Source organism: Anas platyrhynchos, chromosome 5, assembly GCF_047663525.1.
Source record: "Anas platyrhynchos isolate ZD024472 breed Pekin duck chromosome 5, IASCAAS_PekinDuck_T2T, whole genome shotgun sequence".
Taxonomy (NCBI): Eukaryota; Metazoa; Chordata; class Aves; order Anseriformes; family Anatidae; genus Anas; species Anas platyrhynchos.
The window spans coordinates 61,420,474-61,440,730 of NC_092591.1; the positions used below are offsets into that span (position 1 = coordinate 61,420,474).

The following is a 20,257-nucleotide window of genomic DNA, read 5'->3' on the forward strand; positions in this document are numbered from 1 at the left end:
TCACATAGCTCTTCAAATTCATGTTTCAATGAATCTAGTGAAAATTTTGAGTCAGATCCTCTGCGAGTGCAAAATGAAAGAGCTGCACTGCTTCACTTAAGGTGTTTGGAGACAGATTAACAGTGTATGAGAAGTTTGGAATCTATAAGAATTAAGAAATGAAGAATATTTGGCAAAATCTGCACATGGTGAAAGAACCCAGTAAGTCTCTGTGACCAGACCCTTAGGTATTATCCCATTTATCTATGTACAGAAGATAAACACTTATATAAACACTTTTATAAGATCTACTAAGTCTTTTCTGATGCAGTGTTATATAGGACTTCCCCTGATTTCCAGCTTCCAGGTGGTTTTATTAGGTGATCTGGCAATTCGTATCAAACAACTGTTCAGACAGCTTCTGTGCAGAATAAGTAGATCCTATGCAGAACAAATATCAAGAGTAGCTTTTTGGCTGGTGACTGAACCAAGCAGGGATTTGTATAGGAAGGAATAAACAAATATTTTCACAAAGCCTGAAATCTTTGATCAGAGAGGAAGGAAGATTTTTCTGTTTCAGAGCTGGGGATAACTACAAAAGAGAAAGTTGGCATTGGGATGAAATCAGACCAATGTCAAACTTCTCTTTTCCCTCATGAGCTCATTCAGTATTGAGGAAGTATAAACAAAAAACTGCATAAATACTGTGTTTCCAATGACTTTTAAATGAAAACAACATGTAATATGGTGAGATGCCATTAAGAATAAGGATTACGTATTTTGGGGAATCCCAATTAAGCTAAGTTTGAATGCATTTGTCCTTGTACTTAATGCAATTTATAAAGATTCTCTGGATATAATAGGATCTCTACATGACACATGGTTGACCAACCTCCTTGCAATTGCTTCTACTCAGCCACTGGGCAAGATACATTTAGTTTGGTACCTGAGATCTTCCACAGTAGCATACAGTGTACTTTAGGAAATGACAATAGGAATGATTGCCCTTGTTCTTGCAGTTCCAGACTTCAGCCTCTGGCTGAAATATTAGGAAAGGTATGAAATGACAGTCACAGATTTGTTGAAACATCCTGCAAATTCAGCTGTAAAACAATTATGGAAGTCGAATACTAATTTACCTAACTGAAAATTATGGTCAGCATCAAAATTTGAAACAGTCTTTGTGATAGGACTGAAAATAGACCATGCTGAAAGAAGTGGTGTTGTAATTGAAATCTTGTTAAATGTAGAACAAGGTGCTTTTTCAATTCTGTTTTCTGGCCCTCATCTTTACAAGAGTCTGAAAGACTGCCTCTACCTAACATCCTGCTGGGCTCCTATACCTTGCCTACATTGTTTCATTATATGGCTAGATAATTGAGCAGTTTTTGAATAAACAGAAGTACTGCTGACAGTGTTGGAGTTTCTGCCATAGAATGAAAGCAAGTAACTTTGAAATAAGTTATCTTTAAAAGGAACAACTGTATGACTTTCTTTTTTTTAAGTACTATATTCACATTGGGGTTAATGCAATGATCTCACTTGGAAAGGTTTTTATTTCAGCATCAGAAACATGGAATTACACTGTAATTACTTGGAATTAATTAAAAAAAACACAAAACAAAACAAAAAAAACAAACAATAACAACAAAAAATGGGGGGTGGGCAATGGGAGGGTGGACTTAGAAGTCAAAAGACAGAAAGACAATATTGCAAACATGAGACACAAGAAAAGGACAAAACACCTGTCTTGAGTTCTCAGCATATGAAAGATACAAATAACTGAGAAGTATGTGAAGAAATTAAAAATATAAAGATGGAACATGCTTTGGCATGTACATGTGAACCCGTGGATAAAAACATATATAGAATATGAATGAATTCTTCCCTTCTCAAGTCACGACTGTGATACTGGTAACAGAGGAGAAGCATAATGAAGTGACTGTAGAACAGCTGAGTAAATACTTCAGCCTGGAGTTGGGGTTCAGTACTTAAACAATATTAAACTGTCCTTTGAAAATCAGCTTCATAAATTGAGACTGTACTCCATCACCATTACAAAAATTTATAATGGCTCCACTCCTCCACAGCATGTGGCTTCTCCCTGCCTTGTTTCACACTCTCCGTGTGCCTGAACAAGCCTGTTTCAGGTTGAAAAATCATTCAGCCAAGAAAAAAAAAGAATGTAATTTTAAATTGTTTCCATCATGTGGCTCTTCCTAGAGTCACAGAAAAAGGAAACGCTAGCATAAAGAAGTTAATATGAGGATGGTATCAATGGACATTTAATAACACTTCTGTTGACAGCAGTGCCAGTAATGCCGGCTTAAAATTCTCTTCAAATAATGACTTGAATGACTAGAACAATTTCTTGACAATCAAAATCAATGAAATACGGAAACTCAGACTTTGGATGTAGACAGTAACAGAATAACTTTAAGACTAGTGTTTCACAGATCCCTTAAGCTTCTTGGTCCTTCATTATAAAGCTTTCACAGACTTGTGTAGTATAGTGGCACACAGCTGTCTCAAGTTGCAAATGGAAGAAAATAAGTAGCAGCTTAGAGTCTATCAGAAATACACATAGAACAGTGAAACTGTTTACTATCAGTACTCTGTCTAGTACAAGAAGAATAATGTAAATAAAAGAGGTTTAAAATATTTTTTTTCTTTTACGTAGAAAAGGAGAAAGATACATGGAAGCTCAGAATAGTCAAAAATCAGGATGCTTTTGACAGGAACTTTTGTAGGAAATATGGCAGTTACTTATGGCTTGCTTATCTCTCAATTGGAAATTGTTTCCAATATTGGTCATTCATTGTGTATCCAATCATTTTACTGAGCATGAGATGTATGAGTGGCATACTTAGGTCACCTACTATTTCAGGATATGAGACTGCTCTTTTGAAGTCAGTTGGACTGTGGCCACTAACTCTACCTCCACAAGAAAAACCTAACAAATTCTCACTGATTTTACAGAACAAATATCACATGTGATTTGCACTTAATATCAGCGTTCATTTTCTCTCCATCTCTTCCTCTTGTGAAATGCCTTCAAACAGAGATTAAAGGAGGCAAATCTCTTCTATTAGAGATCTCCTATCACTTGTCTGCCCTAGCCCATTCAGGAAGTGTTCTTAATCTTCTGAAACACTTGTTTAAATAAAATTGTTTCTCTTGAAGTTTCTCCCAGGCTGTGTTGGGATTTATAGTGAAATTCCTCTTGGCAGTAACCAGGGCCGCATACTGACCTTGGTTAGACCATGTATGCCACATATCTGAAAAAAATTTGAGGACAAAACAAATGGTGATGGCAAGAACCCACATACAGATTTTATTTTTTCCATCCAGAGAAAAAAGAACAGTATCAGTGTTGGCCTCCTGAGCCCAGTCAATCAGTCCTCACATAACCCTCAAAGACATTTTTATCTTCTGGAGAAAAAGTGGTTTGTAGTTTACTATGGTATGTCAGGTTATCCCAAAACCAAATCCCAGACATTTATGGGAAGGGGATTATATTGCTATGATTATTCCTCACCTAATTTCAGTAGTTTATAACTACATAATATTGCAATGCAATAAAAGATACCTCCAAAGTTTAGTGACACAGGGTTTGTCATTTAGTATTCAGATGTATGACCTAGGTATCAGATTAACAGGCACTTAGACAATTTTGGTTGTCAGTAAATTCCTATTCATAATATTTAACACTTGCATAATTTTTGTGAAAAGTCAGAGCCACGATTACGTCATGGGCAACAGAACTCAATACTGCTTAAGACAAACTAAAAAACAGACTTAGTATTCCCTCTCACACACTTTAAAATTATATTCTTTAGGTCTGATTAACAAGAAAACTTTCACAATAGCAGCATAATATACCTACTTCATTTTTCTTTCTTTTCCTAAGCATGACAGAGAGTCAGGTACAGGAAGGTCTAACATAAAACATGAGCATATGAATAAAAAGATAACTGAGGCAGTATGGAGAACACTTCTCCACCCTTACATATGTGTAGACAGTATCTGTTCTTTTGATCCCTGAGCAGATCAGGAAAAATACACTTATTTATTTATTTATAGTCTTTCAGATACTGCCCAGCCCTTCAAATACTGATGGTTAAGTGCTCCAGGAATATTCTATTTGTTTAGTTTTATAAAACAAGTGTTTACCATAATGGAATATTCTTTTCACCTTTCTTCCATCATCCAAAGAAATAACTGAAAACACTCCTTTTAAAATAGTTTTAAAATAGTTTTTTAGCATTAAACATTTTGAAAATAAATTTTGGAAACATATCAGAAACTTAAGCTATAAAGACAAAGTGGATTTCTTACACTGACATTTTTCAAAACTCATGAATTTTGTACTTAATTGCATCTTCACTGTCACTAGTTACTTACCCAACTGTAGAGGGGTAGTATCGAATGGAATTTTGGGGGTGGGAAGGTGAGGCAGACAGAACATACTTAGGTAACAATGGGTTTAATAAGAGTGTGAAGAATAGGCATTTGTCTCCATGAGAATTATAACCAAAAATAATGATTTCAGCTGTCCACCATACTGTGACATTGAAAAGGTCTGAGGGACTGGTGGGGTGGCCAGTCCATTTCATGGCTACCACTGATGCTGGGGTTCCTTGCACATGCTATATACCCATCTCCTCAAAAGTTAATATTAAGCACAACTCCCCCAACCTGATCTAAACTACTTCTTAAAAACTCAGATATGTCCATCAGAGTTTGCCTGAGCAAAGGGAGGAACATCTTAGAGAAGAGAATAGTGGTCCTTAGATGATAACAAACAGAACACAAGAAATGTGAGGAGAATAGTTTCTAAATAGTGGAAAGGGAAAGGAAAGAGATGATATGTATTGCAAAACAAACAAACATACAAAAACAAACAAGAAAAAAGTAGAAAGTTCATAACAAAATATTTTTTATCCCCCAAGAATGGTATTACTTAACAAATCTTTGGAAATTTTTTCTTTAGACTTCGATTTCTAGATTTGATTGAAACACTGTTGCAGTATGAGATGAGTAGATTGTTCAGCAAGAGGAGTTTACATTAATAAACCCTTTTAGCCCTATCACAGTCATGTACATAGCTGTCTGTCTGTCTAGAACAAAAATTGATGACATTATGAAAAGAACCCAAATAATTTTCTGAAGAAGGAAATTCTTTCTATGATCCCTATGGGACAAGAAGCATCTTTAGCTGTATACATGTAACAGGATTTTGGTTCCAAACTTATCTGACATTACTGCATATCCTCAGCACTGCTGATTCTGTCACAAAAAAAAAAAAAATAAAAAAAAAAAATCACATATATTCTGTGATATATGTGATAATTATTATAGTTCTTAGTTAATAGTTCTGCTTTTATTAAATGCTTCCTATAAAGTTATTCCATCTTATCAGCTACCTTAATAACTAATAATCATCTCCATGCTTGGAAGCATTTACTGTTTTATGTATTGTTTATATATATTCTCAATCACTTTCTATGAATTAGAGAAAAGTCAATTACTTCCTCTTCCCTTGCTTTTTTCCCCGCAGTTATTTAGAAGTCCAGTTCATATATTGTGTCCTACTTTGATAAGAAAGAAATACTATTGATATTTTTTATTTCAGTTTGATAAAAAGCATGTTTGTTTTTGTTCATAGATTTAAAGCCCCAAAATGGACCAGTACCGTAAATAAAACATGCAATCTCATTTTAAAAATTTATTACAAGGAATTTTGTTTATGATTTCATGTTCTCCAGTAATAATTAATTGGAGGTCTTCACTGGTCCCCACAGACTAACTATCATTCAAAATGCACTAAAGGATGATCAACACACAGCAGCACATCTTCAGCAGTGAAAGTAACCATATGTATTTTTGCTACCAGTTTAACATAAATTTTAAAACAAGTCATTTTACAGTGTGTGTTTTGCAAACACTGCCAAGAAAACAGCTAATCTACCACTTTTGAAGAGTTTGAAGTTTTTTGCTTTAGATACAATCTAGGTACTATTTAGATACAAACATTAATATATACTTGAATGACATACTTTGCACTTTTATAGCATCTTTCATAGGGACCTCTGGAAAAGCCTTAATTCTGTTAATTGATTAATTAACAATAATTATTAATAACAAAATATTTAAAATAATTACATTTCTTATTCTGTGTGAGTTTGACAATATTTGAAGCAACAATAGAATACAAGCAAAACTATCAGCACAACAGTTTTATCTCCACCGAATATACAAGAAATTTATTCAGCAAATACACAACCACCACATACTTTCATCCCTCACATTAAATCCCAACATCTCAGAGCAAGGATAGACCTGCCAACACATCCTAATTAAATACCAGTGATCTCCTAGTACGAGGCGATTGTATTATGCCCTCTTCAGCAGGAATGTTCCTGCATTTAGAAGATTATGGACCTTATGAAACTTGGGAAGCACAATACACACTGAGGACTATGATGTACTCACAAATAAGAACTCACTTTGACTATCACACATCATCTATATGCTTATTAATAATTTGAAAAATCTTACTGAAAAATAGAACCCAAACTATCTTAGCATCCTGAGACTCTCTCTTTAGAAGTGAACTATTAATTAATTGAAACAATTATCCTTCCATGAAACTGTATGTTTAACTTTTCATTTCATTATCTCCTATTTTTTGAATTTCCCTGAACTTGGAAAATTATTGAACTTCCCTGAACCAGTCATATAATTCTGTATAAAATTTGTAGATATCAAATCACGTCTTTACTGGCTTGCCTAAAACTTAATTTGGAAATTGTTGATGGATGAAAAACTGAATATGAGCCAACAATATGCGTTTGAAGCCCAGAAAGCCAAGAATATCTTGGGCTGCATCAAAAGAAGTATGTACAGCAGGTCGAAGGAGGTGATTCTCCTCCTCTACTCTGCTCTTGTGAGAAACCATATGGAATACTGTGTTCAGTTCTGGGGTACCCAGCCATAAGAAAGACATGGACAGTAACAGCACAAAGGGTAATTGTTTTAAACTAAAAAAGGTAGATTTATATCAGACATTCTTTAAGAATTCTTTAAAGAAATTCTTCACTATGAGGGCTGTGGAACAAGTTGCCCAGAGAAGCTCTGGACGCCCCATTCCTGGAGGTGTTCAAGGCCAGGCTGGATGGGGCTTTGAACAACCTGATCTAGTGAGAGGTGTCCCTGCCTATGGCAGGGGGTTGGAACTAGATGATCTTTAATGTCTCTTCCAACTCAAACCATTCCATGATTCTGTGATCACTGAGATTTAGTCATGACCAAAGATACTATATGGAGAGCATATGTTTACATCAAAGTCATCTGATTGTGAAGCCTTTGTACGTTTGTAGTACATATGGTGTATCACTAAAGGGTCAGGAAGTTCTTGCACAGATTAAATAACACAGTCTGAAGATGAGCATTTCACTGCTGTAACTAGCTTGCCTACCTGAGTAAAACAAAGATTCAGCAGACAATTTGATGCACTGACAAGAAAGAAAATGAGGTAAAAAGCAGTAAAACATAGGGCACTAGTCTAAAAAGCTCTATATCTTTGGAATATCCTTAATTAGATCACTGAAGGGAGCACTCATCATAGAGCCTTTAATGACCAACTTGTGGAGCAAACTACTACAATTTATTCATGTTAACCACAGTTTTAAACACATGGCATTTACATAACCAATATTAACTGTATTTCCACTGAAGTGCCAACATGAGGAAAACATGTTTTCCTAATGAAACAGTCTAAGAATCCATTGCCATTTTGCTACTGCTTATTAATAATTGTTTTAAACAAACAATCCAAAGACCCTTCCATTATTGCTTGGCTTCATCTTGCAATGTACATAACCCCAAAGATTTCTTAAAGATGGATGTTGTTCATTGATTTAAACAAGACATCTGATTAGTTCAGTATTAGGTAATTTAACCCACTTCAGAAATATAAGTTTCTTCCCAGTATAATGTGCACCTGCCTGGAGCTCCTACCAGGACATCACATTCCATTAATTCCTTATTTTTTATGCTTATACACTTTAAAAGGTAAGCTTTTAGTTGCTAATACTAACACCTCTGAATTATCCCACTAAGAAAAAAGATGCAGCATAACGTGTTTGTATATTCAGTGTCCATTATATGACAATGCCTTTCATGTACATCTTGTGTACTGTGAATTTAAACTGTGTGTTTATGAATGAAAAACTGCCATCTTTGTATGCCTGGCCTATCATTTTAAAACTTATTAATTCTCGTTAGTATCAAACCTTTCTTTAAACCAAGTTTCTCATTAAATAGAAGCAGAAAACTGAGTCATTGACAAATCTATAATTTATCATACTAAAATTAAATGCTTAATACATTATGTAACTTACTGGATAATTTAGTGACTATTGTACAAGATAATAGTGGATTTTTAACATATATGCACCTTTAGAATTAAAACAAATCCTGTAAAACTTAAGGATATCCTGCATGGAGTATATCAACTCTGCTCAGCAATAGATTTTGCTCATTAATGACTAATTACACTCCATTTTAAGAACTCACATAATTTAATTATTTAAGAATCTTGCAATATGTTCACTACAAAGCAGCAATATTCGTAATTCCAATTTTGCATTATCTTTGAAGTGTATGCAGTTAAAAAATATATTACAGTGAAATAAATGAAAATGTATTGCCAAGAAATCTCTACTCACCCCAATCCAAAAAAAACATTTTCCCTCATTAATTTTATTTAGCCTTTCTGCTGCCTGCAGACATGCAGTCAATGTCCAACAAGAAACTATGGATTATAGATGTACATCATGTAGTCTGTCTATTCACTGTGAGATAACAGAATACTTCAATAAGATGAATCTTAAAAATGCATGCACAAATATTAAAAACTCAATTTTCTCATTTCACTTTTGCTGTGCATATGTACGCAAAAACAGTTTTATTAGATTCATTTGCCTTTTTTAATGTTCTGATTTTTTTTTTTTTTTTATACTTGGAATAGACATACAGAAATTTTCTCTTTCTTGTTTTTAGTAATTTTACCTGGCAAGTGATACAATATTGAAGTATCTAGCAGGCTGTCTGAAGACCTCTGTAGGCTATTTTAGGGGTAAGAAAGATGCCGTATTATTCTGCAACATCAAAAGTGAAAAATGCACTGTTCTAGTGATTGACAATGCAGCTAGCATTTTATACAATATTAATCTAAAGTATAGACAGAGTGGCAGCCATTCACTTACTTTTCAAAATGTTAACCACATAATTGTACTTTCTTACACAACAGGAGGGATTCCTGAGGGCATCTTTCCATTTAAAAGTATTTCAATGGATTTAGATGCTTCTGCTTACTCCCTAATGGAAGTCATGCAGGTCACAAAACCATAAAACAGAATTTGGGACTTTAAGTTTAGAGAGGTCCACACACAGCAGAGGAGGTTAGCTACATACTTTTTTTCAGTTCAATAGAAATTTCCACCAACCATGCCACCAAGATCTATGTACTTTTAACCTAAACACCCATATGTATGATCTTTTTTTTTTTTAGTTAAGAGATGCCTTTGCTCTGATCCTTGGAGTTTCTCCCCCTGCGTCTATCAAATATCAAAATGGGAAAAGCTGCCCACATTCCTAATAATTTTTACCTGTTTAACCAGAACAATATTATCTTGTGCTAGAAAAGAGGACATGTCTTCAGACATAAAGGAAAAGACAAATCCACACTACTTTTCCTATCCTGTAATCTTTCCTGCAACAGAACAGCCAGTGATACACAGGATCAATTGACCACTCACACTTTTGGCCAAATATGTAGTGACATATCGAGAATTTACAAAGCTTATTTTAACTTTTATTGGTCATGACTGCCATGCAGATAAGAGAAATGCCATTTCCTTTTGAAGGATATCCAGAATGCATCCTCTATAGCAATGTTTACTCCGTTAACATATTGGCTTCACAAATAACTATTTGCTTATGTTAAGCCCAAGTAGCGCCAATGAGCATGTAGTATCTTGCTGAAGTTGCAGCCAAACTTGTTTCCATTTAAATATAAAAATAAAATAGGCATATATTGAATGGGAGACAGAGATGAATATTTTGGGCATGATTTCCCAGTGATGTTGGCCATAAATGTATCCAGAAATCAAAATGCAGTAAAGAAAGCTAACCTTTGTAAAAAGATCTATCAGTCCTGCTTTTCCACATGTGCCTGTGCTTGCGTCTTATTCCCATATTGCAACAAAGCACTAGCTGCCTCATGAGTCCTTTACTTTAAAGTCTTCACTGTTAAATGACCCTACTCTGAAATAATCGTGTCTATTATATGTAACTTTAAATACTGTCTTTTTAAGTCATGAGTATATCACTTAAATGCCTTTTAAAAAATGTTTATTGCACTGTGCAGATGCATTCATCTTTTCTGCCAATCCCTTACTATCAAATCCTTTTACTGTTCTTTGTCGTTAAACCAAATATAGTGCTACATTGTCTGTCCCTACACACATTACTGCTGGATAAAGCCCTTAGTTCCCTAGACTAAATCTGTGCTGTTCTCTTCCCCGGTTTCTCAATGCTATCTCATTGCAACAGCTCACATTGAAAGCACGTTATTCCCACACCCACCAACACAGCTCTTGGGATAAGAACCACACCATTGATACAGTGTGTATTCTTTTCCATAGGTTCCCACCAGCATGTCGCTAACAATTTCCTGGGCCTTATCAAAAAAAAAAAAAAAAAAAAAAGAAAAAAAAGAGGAAGAAAGGGGAAAGAGCCTTTGAAAAGTGGAAACAAAGAATCAGACTCCATTGTTCTACTTTCACTGCCATAATCTGTGTTTTCCATCATCCTACATGTAGAGACTATAAACATCACTTAATACAGATACCCCAATCAACAATTTACTGTGGACAGTTATTGTTCAGTATCTCTAATCTTTGATCTTAGTCGTGGTTTTCAAATCATCCTTTTCATTTCCTTTCAGCAGCCTGAATTGAGTTGAACCCCATCCCCCTGCCTCCCCCCAAAACCTTTTCCTTTGCCTGTCAGCATGAGAAACAACTGAGTCAGTTTCAAACTTTGGACTTGATTCATGCAAGCGAAACATACAGATCACATGAGTTAGCTACGGAAATTACTCAGAAACAAAGTGTGGAGCATGCCACTTTGATTAAGTGTACAACTGGGATCCCTTACTTCTCAGCATGAGGCTTTTCCCCTGAGCAAAACTGAGGGCTTGTCAACCACACAAGAAAAATACTGGTAATACTGGTAAAGGAAAACCAAAAAAAAAAAAAAAAAGATGATCTTGGCTCTTTTGCAGAAAATTATTTTTAAAAATAAAAATAAAAAGGGGGAAAGGGGGCCTTTTCTTTTCTTTTTTCTTTTTTTTTTTTTTCTTCTTCTTCTTTTCTCTCTCTCTCTCTCTTTTTTTTTTTTTTTTTTTTGAGAAAAGACCTCCTATTAAACATAAGTTCACCCCAGGGGATATTTTGTGGTTCAGTCATCCTTTACAGGCCCTAATTTATTTCATTATTCAATACATTGGTCACACTTAGAACTGAAGTGATATAAAGCAGTAATAACATGCACAGTAGTCCTCTAAGAAACACTGGCCTTTCTTACAAAAACAGTAGTAGGCAATGTGTTTAAGACCAATAATGTCAGTTCTGTTCCTGAGACTGACACTGACTTGCTGTGTAAACATGGCAAGGCAATTTAACCCCCTATGCCTACATTTTCTCATCTACGAACCTCCCTATTAATACATAACAACAACTTGTTTATACAGTTCTTATGAGGGCTATTTAATATATGAGGGATGCTCTGAGATAAAGTGACTGTGATAATGAGCTTCTCCTGTCATGATGTCTGGCCATTCTGCAAGGGAAGTGTACATTTAGACTGGAATATTCAGATAGTTGTATCTCACCATTGAAATCCTAAGTCCTGTAACTGTCAAAATATCTACTGGAACTGTATTAATATGAGAACAACAACAACAAAAAACTTATTTTTATCTTTAAAAATTTGAACTAAAAACATGAATAAATGCTAGATTTTTCAAACAGCAATGGAACTTTTGAATACCAAAATTCTCATACAATTAATGCTCTTTACTTCTTTTGGTAGTTTTGGGAAATCTTCCCCAACAAATTGTTTAAAATAGGTAGGAAAAAAAATACAAATGGTGTTTCTTCTCATAAACTTGTTTTATCATATTTTTTGTGTAGCTCTTCCACTCAGATATAGAGGTGTACACACACACCCTAAACACAGGAATAACTTCTGAACTGTTGGTTGTCCATAATGCCTTAAACTATTTGCTGTTTAGTGTCAATGAGATTTAACAGTCAATGAGTTATGGAGTCAAATGTGTTCTTTTTGTTCAGAGGTATGAAATGTCCGGTGGAAGATGCTAACACCTTGCTAACTTTGTCTTGTGTTTCCACTTTCCTTGACACTATTTTTGAAGGGAAGCCTTAATATTACATCAGGAAGTCAAATGGCACCATTGTTGAAAGGGAATAGGAGATAGGTTTAATGGGGGAAAGATCCAAAATAAAGTTTCTGTTGCTTTCTCTGCATTATATGCTAAAATTTCAAGAAAGACGAGGGAGAATGAAAATGACTCAGATGTAGCTATGATTCCCGTGGACTGCTCTTACCCTACAGAGCAAAGGGTGATAAAAGAAAATTTGTTTCCCATGTTTCAAGCTGGTACAGGAGTACTGAAACCTTTATGTGGCTACTAAGCTCAATCAAATTTAAAAATTACTGAAGACTTTGTCAAAATGTCACAATTGGAAGCTTGGGCAAAATTAATGAACACATTTCAAAATGTATATTTTCACATATCCATAAGGATAGTTCAATTCGGAAAGGTACTCAGCAGTTGCCACCGCGATCTTCAAGTGCTGTCCTGAATGTTCCCCAGCTGTTACAGCCTGTTTTACTGACGGATGTTTAGAAACTTTAGCTAACTGAGCTGGACGAGCTTGTTCCCTCTAAATAAAAATCCATGCTGAGTATCACTTTGATAAAGTTTAGTCCCAGTTCAGACGCACCAGTGCTTTTACATATAAATTGTTTATATTTCTTTGGCAGAAGCCTTATCTAGGTGTAAAAAGTATTAAGTATGCATATAAAGCATGACATTATTATACCAGTAATATAAGGCTGAATAAAAACACATAGTGTAAGAAGGCTTCTGCAGTACTTTTACACTCCATTTCCAATAACAGAATCATCTAAATCTGTTAATTGAAAAACATTATAAAATCCCCACTCAATTCCATATATGTGTTTTGTGTTTGTACGTAACTTCAAACTGAGAATGAAATGATTCATTTGTCTTTGAATCTCAGAGTGACTCATAACAATCACAAGTCACACACTATTGCATATGTATATATTTCCCCATAGCCAAGCTTCTCAACTGTTAAAAGTACAGGCACAGAACTGTACATGCTAGGACATGTGAGCAAAAATAGCATGTTTAGTGGGTCACATAATAGGTGTGCATGTACATGCGTTAAGCAACACAGTCAAGGGTGCTTGTGTGTATGTGTATGCACACTTGTGTGTGTACACGAGTTAGATCAAGTGAGAGGAGAGGACATAGGGTGTAAGGCTACTGAGGAACAAACTTTCTTGCCAGACTTTGTTCTGTGTGCATCTTCCTAGGAGAAACATCCCCCACAGCAGCAGGGCACTGATACCCATGTCTTGCTGGATGTTACATGTAACATGCTCTTAACTGGCACTGACAAATGGATTCTGCAGACACACAGAAATCACCAAGTTTTTCAGGAAGTGTACGTGAGATTGGTGCCAAGAGAAGGAGTGCAAGCCAGAGGACAAGTGAGTGAGTCTCACACTAGAAGCGCGGGACCTGGTGTGCCTATATGGCAGCTGTATGCTGAGCTGGTGCAAACTACTTCTGCGCAGATCATTTCATTTTTCTAAAGATACTGCCCACACATTTCTGTGTCTTCTTCCTGTATTTTCTGCTCTATGTGTTAAACCAAAGTCAGTTTCTGTGCCTTCTCTGATGCAGCAACTAAACTTTCTGTTTAGAAGGATTTTTTAAATCCATCTCTTGCATCTGAGCATTGCTCACTGATCCCTCCCCAGCTCAAAACGCAACATTAGGCTTGAATATTCTTTTCGTTAATTCTGTGCATAATGTGTATTAAGTAAAGCTTACTCTTTTCAGACAGTCATTTTCCTTCCAGCAACACAGAAAATAATGACAGAAAATGCCCTGCTTTAGATGGCTCTTGTAACAAAATATTTCTATAAATGTAACCTATGCAAGCTACAACTTAAAAAACAGCAAAGGCTGCAAAGACTTACTCGTCACTAAACAAATATTTTTAATGTTCAAGTCAACTTGAACACTGAGAAAAAAAAAAAAGCAAACCACACTGAATAATTAATGATTCTAACAATACTCCGTGCCATACTTGGCAATGCTATAATCATTGAAAAAAAATAAAAAACAGATGGAGAAAACCTTAAGAGCATTTCAATTTAGTAAATTGAAGACTAGACTGGACATACAATGCGAACATATTTCAAAGCTAAGTGAAATTTGTAAAGAAATATTACTGAAAGCAAAATTAAGCTCTTGCAATCAAAAATGCTGAATAACAAACAAACTGTGCATTAAAATTCCTGTAGCAAAGGTGACATATGGCAAAACTATAGCTTTACAGCTGGTCCTCTAGGCCCATCAACAAGCATACTCCAGAAATTACAGCGGCAAGCCTCTCAGCTTCCATTTGTTTTATGTGAAGATGCTATGCCCCTGGAATACAGGGCAAAGACACTAGTCACTCCCTTACTTTTTGTATGTGTGTTTTCAGAGGCAGAAGCCTGGCAGAATCTACTTTCACTTCCACACAGACAAATATGTTTAAGGCAGCACTGTGATTGCTTGGATTGCATGCAAACCCAGTGTGCAAAGGGATGTCGCTAAAGTTGCCAAGGTGGGCAACTCAGAGAGCAGGAATTAGAAACAACCACATCTTAGGTAATATTTACTTGACACATTTAGTTGCAACATCTCTGGCCATATAAGGATAAAAATACGCAGAGCTCTATGCTACTGAACCTAAATTGTGTCTGATATAACACTCAGTCATTTGATGCCAACTGTGGGGCACTAATGTATACTATTGCATTGTAAAATGTCAACATATCTTTATAGAAAAGGGAGAGAAAGAGTAGGGTTGAACCACATGTGAAAGTTCAACTTCTGTATTTTGGAACCTTTTGGCCCTGCAGTTACAAATGATGTGTGGATTTCACTAATGATCTACCCTATCATTAACCTAAGGACTGTCTTTCAAGTAAATTCAGGGTGCCTCGAACTGTTCATCAACAGACTTCAGAAGTATTTCGACAGGACTGCCATTGGTTTTCTACCTTTGGAAAATCAAGGTGACATATGCACAATATCATGGTCACTGTAGGAAGTCCAAACAGTTAGGTTCAGACACAAGAAGAAAACAGCTGAAATTGTTTGGCAATTTTCCGAGTCATTACATGAATATTTGAGTAATTGGATGTATGCTTCACGAGTTGCACATGATCAAAATGAGAAGAACTCATCTGATCTGACATTTTTACCATGCTTAATTTACACCAGCATTTTCCATAAGGAGCCACTGGCAAGATTATTTTAGGCCCCAATCATAGAGGTAGAACCATTGTTCACAGCTCCCCCTTACATGTTTCAAGCTTTTTGTGACTTCCTGCAACTAGATGGCTGTGTTTCAGCTGAAAGTCACTAGCCAGTGCATTTATAGCTAGTGAAATGTGTTCAATGAGTACAGCTTTTCCAAGACATGCTATTTCCTCAACCCAAAGCCATTCTTATTCACTTTGTGCTTTTCCTGACACCTTGTCCAACTGTCCTCATCTTTTATCCCCTTCTTATTTATTTCATTTTCAGGGAATCCTTATGTCTTAGATTACAGTGTTATAAGGCAATTGAAAGGGGGAGCAGAATTAGTTCATTTTATGAAGAGTTTCTCTCAATGTTAAAACAGTGGGAATGGCTAAAATACTAAAGCGCTAGATTTATGCTAAATAATTGTACATTAATTTACAATGTTCTATAATGTGATGAAATGGTGTGAAACTAAACTTCCTGATTCAACTCTACTTAATCCAAAAAAGATTTACAAGAATGAAAATGACACCCTATACTTAATTAATTTGAAGTGTTCTGTGCTTAAAAAGCCACAATTAAAAAAAGAAAAGAAGGGGGGGGGACGGGGATGCGGAATTTTTTTTTGATCAGAATACTTAACAGACTCCATAAAGATAAAACATGAGCAAGGTGAAAACCAGTTATGTCTGGAAGCAATAGCTATAGCAGCATATCCACTTCTGAACATAGGAGGAATTTAAAAATTAAAATACGTTGGTATTTGTTACTGTCATAAATGCTGTTGAACTACCCAGTATTTAAATTAATAATTTAAATGTTTGCCTAATGAACTGGACTTGATTACATTACGGCATTCTCAATTTATTCTGACAGATCATCTCCTGAATTAGAATACAGAACCAAAATGGTTTATGGATTCCTGGTCAAAGTGTTTACTGAGTGAATATTTTTTCAACAATTAAAAATAGCTCTGTTCTAAAGCAAAACTGCTTAAAAAGCAATGAGTGAAAAACTTAGGAAAAAAGAAATGTAATAACAAGCAACTTCAGAAAATTCCCCTCTTTACCATCATGTGAGCTCGAAACTGGCAGGGAAAGTAAGTGGCAACAAGAAGTGACAAGTAGTGGAAGAGACATGCTAACTTTGGCAGCTATTAAAAGCAAGTTAAGAGGTTAGAATTGGCTGATATATAACCCTTCATAAAATCATACAGGAAGAAAACTGGAAGCTATGAAAAAAATAGGAAAAAAGAATAAGCTGTAGATCCCTGTCATGCTACTAAGAAATCAATGTACAGCTTTGTTTCAAACCAATAACACAGCGAGACAAAGTGAGCCTCAGCACTGTACCTAAATCTTTATTATTTTATTAGGCTATTCAATCTGTTCTTCACTGCACTGAACTGGGCAGCTTGTTTCTTAGGTGGTTTAAGTATTGGACTAAACACCTTACACTAAAGTGAGGTTTCACTTCACTTCAGAGCAGTTTACAAAAAAAAATCACAAGACCTTGAAAATGCCATGCAGGTCTTTGATTTTATAAAGAAATGAAAAATTTTCACTGATCAGAAATGAATTTTCATAATGTATGTTAACACTGTTTCCATCCTGTTGTCTGTTTTATCTATATAACAGTGTGTTTTTGATCAATCTCTCTCCTTTAAACATTACGTTTTTTTGTTGTTGTTGTTTTTTTTTTTTAAACACATTTAAACATCAAACATGCATACTAGGACTGGGGTGAGGGAAAATTACAAATGGAAAGCAAGGAGATGAGCAACAATTACTCATTAGCCACATTAGTGTTAGGAATGAACAAGCCAGTGCCATGATTGTAGCTAGGAAGGCAATAGTTTTGATTTGAATAGGATAGTTTTGATTTTCAGGAAAATTATTTTTTAAAATAATTCTCCAAATATTTTAGATGCAGGGAGGGTAGCAGTAGGACATAAGTATGCAAATCTAAAATAATGCATAGAGAAAATAATTGCATGAAGAGAAGTCAACCTCATCTCTTGTCTTAACAGTATTTTTTCCCAAGCTTTGTATTTTTTTTCTGTGCTTTTCAGAGGGAACAGCATCCTTATACCTCTGTTAAGAGTTCACAAACTTATGCAACTGTTCACATTAAGTCAAAACAATGAGTTCTCATTAATTCCATCTTCATGATAGTTGGGATCATTAAAAAGAAAAAAGAGGAAAAAAAAGATTACATTCCGATTTTATCCTTTGTGAACTTTTAGGAGAAAAGGAAAAATGGCGCTAATATTGAGCCACAGCTGTCTTTCCACTACCAGACAAGTAGCCATGTATTCTCATACACATTTAAAAACTGAGATTGCGTAGGGAGGTGGGGAAGTATGCTGGAGAACTTTCTGTACAAGAACATGCCACCTCCTACTCACATATTCTGTATCATTCATCATTCCCAGCTCTGAGCTTATTGTGGGTTTGCAAAAAGGAAGCTTTTCTCATCATTATTAATTTTTCTAGATGTTTTCATCTGCATATTTCTGTGTCCTTGAGAAAGAATTCACTCAGAGCACATCTCTGTCAATACCATGCTGTCAATCTGGATAACTATCATTCAGGATCTGCTAAACTGGTGATGGCTACTCAAATATTTCACTACTGCAAGACACAGTAACGACCATTTCATGGAGACAGAGATTAGGCCAAATTTGGCTCTGGTTGCATTTTATCTCACTGGGGAACCTGACACATGGTGTCTTATCTCTGGCAGACCAAGAAAGCACAGCAGAAAGGCACTGAGAAAGAGATTTGGGTACTGAAAATTCCACCGAGATTTCTAAGCGTCAGAGCGGAAGAGTTTCAAAGCATAAAAGGTGCAAAACATTTGTGACTTGCATGAGGCCAATTCATAATTTTTAGGCACTCCCTTACCATTTCTGGGATATTCTCAGGCTTTAACTCTTTCTGCTTGTTAGTGTGTGCGCAAATTAAGTTTACCTTGCCATTAATTCGAGTCTGGAACAGATGTTCTTCTGATGTTCATAGACACTGCAAGCACAATTCATGTGTCTTGAAGAGCTTTTATCTGCAATCATCTGTACAAGCAGAAAGATGGTCGTGGGTTAGCAATAGAACCAAAATTACTTTTCATAGTATAATTTATTTACATTAATTATTAAAAACATATATAATCAATTATGATACATTTTTCCTTGAAAGAACTAAACTACACTGTGTTAAACAGCATCAACTTTTGTCTTCTCCATTACTTGTATTTTGACATATCTCAATATTATACTCAATTCTTTAACTTGCAGCCCAATTCATCACTACAGTATTTTACAAAATCTTCCTAATCACCTCGGAAAGAGTGGATTTTTTTGAACAGTGATTTTTTGGAAATTTTACACAGTGATCAATCTGAGAGAAAAGCAACAGCAAAGAAACAAAAACAAACAAACAAACAAACAAAAACACAACGCTTAACACATAGGGAGAAATGGTTCAGTTAACATTTATTTTAAAGTTAAGAGCTACTTCTGAATGACAAAATTTGTAGCTATTACTGAATGCTGTACAATGATTTTTATTTCCCCCCCTAAGAAACATAATAATTTGGAGACATGTGCGACATTTTCTATGAAAAAATGAGGAACTCTTGGATGCTTAAAAATAGTAACTTCCAGATTTTAAAAATTGCTAAAATTGCTCACAGCAAGAGCAGTCATTTAAGGATTTGTAATGCAGAAACTTCAATGGTAAATCATATGAATAGAAACTAAATATGCATCACTGATAGGTGACCTTTTACTTATAGCAAACAAACAAACAATAAAGAAGTTTAATCAGACAACAAGAATTCAATGTTTTTAAAAGTATAAGAAAAGCCATAAATAGCAACAGAGAAAATGGAAAATCTGGATAATTTTTATAGAGAACTTTGACATGTCTTGGGAACTATTGTTCAGCATGAGTGGAGATTTATCACAGAAATGTTTACTATTCAGTTTGCAAGAGGCCAATGCAGTGTTTATTGCATCCTAATGTAGAAAGGTATCAAGGAATAGGACATGCACATGCGCACATACAGATAATGCATGATTTCAACCTTATGTTAGCACAATTTCATTGCGAGCACTCATTTTATCAGCATAGAACTAGATTAAAGCAAAAGTAAACCAAGAAAGTAATACACCAACCACAGTTTAATACTGTCAATTATTTCCTTTTAGCTTAAACGAAAAATGGGGGTATTTTTTAATGAAAGTACTGTTACTTTGTGGGTCTAACTTTGGAGTCTTTCCTTTACCAAAATACAAAATAAAAGATACCTATTGCTTGCAGGAGTTGACCTTTATTTCTCAATTTCTGGCATATTTTCCACATTAAAAATAAATAAATAAACATTCTAAACAACTCATTATTATTGGTTTTTATCAAAATATTCCTCCTATTTTTAATTGTACAGATAGCTAGCTGATGAATAACTACCATTAGGAGATTACAATAATCTCATTACTACTGAGTCAATGGCAAAACTCCAGCTGACTTTAAATGAGTCAGCATTTTGCCTGTTCCTGCTGATTTGCTGATA

At 35.1% G+C, this 20,257-nt stretch overlaps 1 long non-coding RNA gene across 6 annotated transcripts in view; it reads right to left on the reverse strand.

The window, feature by feature from the left end:
• Positions 1–20,257, reverse strand: part of LOC106017560 (uncharacterized) — a 368,510-nt gene that overhangs the window by 121,770 nt on the left and 226,483 nt on the right. For all 6 annotated transcript variants that reach the window (XR_011809857.1, XR_011809859.1, XR_011809860.1 and 3 more), the window contains exon 5: positions 18,661–18,758. This is a non-coding gene — a long non-coding RNA (uncharacterized lncRNA). The remainder of the gene's footprint in view (positions 1–18,660; positions 18,759–20,257) is intronic.